General features: G+C 36.8%; 1 pseudogene; it reads left to right on the top strand.

Moving 5' to 3' along the window:
- The first annotated feature begins 80 nt into the window (after positions 1 to 80).
- LOC103606767 lies at positions 81 to 697 on the top strand (annotated as a pseudogene).
- Positions 698 to 3612: the final 2915 nt, after the last annotated feature.

The following is a 3612-nucleotide window of genomic DNA, read 5'->3' as shown; positions in this document are numbered from 1 at the left end:
TCTGATTTAAAAATAAAATTAAAAAGGGATCATCTGGGGGCTACTGTTGGAAAAGTGCAGCAGTGAGACCGGCCAGAAAGATGCCAGTGGCAGCAATGACAGAAAGTGTCTTCGGTTTCAAAAAGTTGCTGGATCAGTGTGAGAACCAAGAGCTCGAGGCTCCTGGAGGAATTGTTACACCCCCAGTGCATAGTCAGCTTCTAGCTTTATGTTTGCTCCATAATGTCATGAATAATGCAAGATACCTTTGGAAAAGAATACCACCTGTTATAAAATCTGCAAATGCTGAATGTGGGTGAATTTGGTCAGTAGGACTAAGATTTCCCTGGGATTTACACAACCGTCAATGCTCAGTAGTGGTCGGAGGCAGGGCAGCTTGTCATGGAAGCAAGGAGAGATGCAACAAGCAGAAAGAGACTTCACACTGGCCTCTCAAGTGTACACCTCAATAATCACTGATGATTTCACAGCCTTTGTGGGACTTCATGTAGAAGAGGCTCTGAAAGGTATATCAGAAAAAGGACAGCAAACCGACTCTACCACCGGGGTGGTTCTGCCTAAGAAGCCAGCTGCAGGGGCCCTGGATGTTTCTTGTAGCAGGTTTATTCCCTTATTAAAGCCTGTGCCAATTCCCCCAATCCCCAAAGAACAGCAGTTAGCCAGACTGACTGATTATGTAGCTTTCCTTGAAAACTGATTTCTCATTCTGAGTTCAAGATCCACCATTAGAATCCTGTATACTGACAAATATAGATATGTAAATTTTTCATTTTCAATTCATTGGATGGACTAAGTACGTCAGCATTCTTTACTGAGTATGTGATAAAATACATATATAATATAAAGCGTATTATATATATATTGTCCTTAAACATTATGCCAAATAATTGTTGGTGGGATTGTAAATTAGCACAGCCGTTATGGAAAACAGTATGGAGGTTTCTCAAACAACTACAGACAGAACTACCATATAATCCAGCAATCCCACTACTGAGTCTATATCCAAAGGAATGGAAATCATCACGTTGAAGGGATGCCTGTACTCCCATGTTCGTTGCAGCTGTATTTACAATAGCCAAGATATAGAACCAATCTAAATGTCCATTGACAGATGACTGGATAAAGAAAATGTGGTACGTATACACAATGGAATACTACTCAGCCATAAAAAAAGACGAAATTCTGTCTTTTGCAGCAACACAGGTGAGTCTGGAGAAAATTATAAGTTAAGTGAAATAAGCCAGACAAAGAAGCAGAAATACCACATTCTCTCACACATAACTGGCTGCTAGGAAGGAAGGAAGGAAGAGAGGGGTAAGGGAGGTGGGAGGGAAGCAGAGAAGAAGGAAGTAGTGAATAAAAGAAAGAAAGACAGACCACAACAATACGTTGAACTTTCAGAAGGAGAGAACAAACCTAAGGATACTTGAAATGGGGGATGGGAGGGAGGGGGTTCAGGAAGTGATAGGTCGGGCAAAGTGGAAGAAATATCATGATTTGTAAAAATGAATATGCTAATAATTAACAAAAAATTTAAATCAAAAAAGTAACATTTCTCATTTTTTGTAAAATTTAGCCATTTGGATGTGGCCCATCAGTATTACACGGTTAGTTAATATGTCCCCTAGTGACTCATCAGGTAAGCTCTCCTGCTTTAGGTGGGACAGTGGTTTTCAGCTGTCATTTCCCTGCCCTAGCACACACCACACTCCCATCTGCACCACTGGTGATTCATTGGGGGTTTAAGGAGGACTTAAAATTCAGGGCAGAACGTGAATTGCTGCAATTTTGATTCACCCACTTTGGAGAATAGGCTCTCTTTTCTCCCCACCTCCTGAGAATCAGTAATGTGGAATACAGAGACATAGCTGGGGAACAAATACACCATTTCCTTAGTAAACCAGTTAGTTAGTTTTGGATGTTTTCTGATAGCGTGAGTACATCCATTGCTGGAAGTAGAGGGCTTGCCGTGAAAATGCGACTTATTTAAGACGTTCATGAGAAGTATTAAGTTGTAATGTGTCCTTTTGGAAGAACAGAAAGTTAATGTGGAATGCATTATATGGGAAAAGAAGCCTTTGAATTAATGGTACACTTTGTACAACTTTCCCGTACTGTTGGTTACTTATATTTGTCCCTTGATTCAAGTTCTGCATTTTGAGAAATACTGAACAAGTCTCATTATTTGTGTGATAGGCCTCTGAATATTTGAAGTTGTTTATTGTATCTTCACATTAAAACACTCTAGTTAATTTATTCTGCATTTGTTCAATAAGTATTTAATTGAGAAATAAAATGAAATAAAAGAGAACAATGCGATAGTTGGTTGAAAACAAATAAGTTGCTTATTAGACAACCTAACATGCTATACCCTTGATTTCCTATGAATTGGAATGGTCATTATTAAAATTATGAAACTTGGTTTGATTTCAAACATTTTTTTAATAGAACTACTCAAAGGATAAGCAGAATTGGCTACTGGCAAAATTATGTGATTTATGGGAATCACCGTAGGTCATTCAGCATGTGATATTAAAAGCCAATGTGTATATGATATTAAAATTATGAAACTTGGTTTGATTTCAAACATTTTTTTAATAGAACTACTCAAAGGATAAACAGAATTGGCTACTGGCAAAATTATGTGATTTATGGGAATCACCGTAGGTCATTCAGCATGTGATATTAAAAGCCAATGTGTATATGATCATTTTTTGATCACGTGTTCTGTGACAGTATAATGAAAATAAGAAAAAAAATATTATCTTGTAACTAGTTGCTCTCTTGGAAGACTTGTTTCTAAAAATGTTTCTTAAGGCAATTCTTTATTCATTGGAAGATAATACAGAAAGGAATGTTTTCCAGCCATTGGCTAAATGTCTCAGGGTGGCAGCGACTGAGCTGACATGTGACAACATATGTCTAGAGAAAGAGCATAATGAACCAGAAGTGGGGATATGGGCATTGAATGAAAAGGTGGATAGAATCAAAAGGAGATGTCAGTTACTCTACAGTAGTGCCCAAGTTTGTCTCCACCACAAAATAATCTTCAGTGACAGATTTGACTCTGGGATATGGCCAGAAGCTGGTAAGTAGAATTAGCATTGGCCTCATCCAAAGATTTTGGAAGCACTACAAATGAGATCAATATCATTTGAAATTGACTCTTAGTAGGAGGACAAATTTAAATTATTTGCTAATATTAAATTTAAAAGTGTTTTTTCTTCATTTTTTTGAACTTTTATGTCAGACAAGTGAACAGAGTATTTTAAGAATTACAAAACTAATCCAAATTGGAAAACTTAAACAAGTATTTCCTGTCTAGTATCTCCTATATCACAATATTGATAAATGTTTTTTTTAATAATTTGTATTTATTTAACATCCCATCCATTTTATAGAGAAATGTCAAATATCAGATATCTAAGACATATTTTTGAAAGCCATAGGGTTTGACTGTAATAGATGTACAGAACAAGGGGAAAATTAAAATTAGACAAGGATAGGAATTGATTCATACTCAGTTCCAGGGCTACAGAAACTACTGGGATGGTAGCACTGTTCCCTCAAAAAATCCTGACTTGAGTTTCAAAATCATTGAGGAATAGAATA

This window comes from Galeopterus variegatus, unplaced genomic scaffold (assembly GCF_000696425.1).
Source record: "Galeopterus variegatus unplaced genomic scaffold, G_variegatus-3.0.2 Scaffold6830, whole genome shotgun sequence".
Taxonomy (NCBI): Eukaryota; Metazoa; Chordata; class Mammalia; order Dermoptera; family Cynocephalidae; genus Galeopterus; species Galeopterus variegatus.
This window is presented reverse-complemented; position numbering and strand designations above follow the sequence as displayed.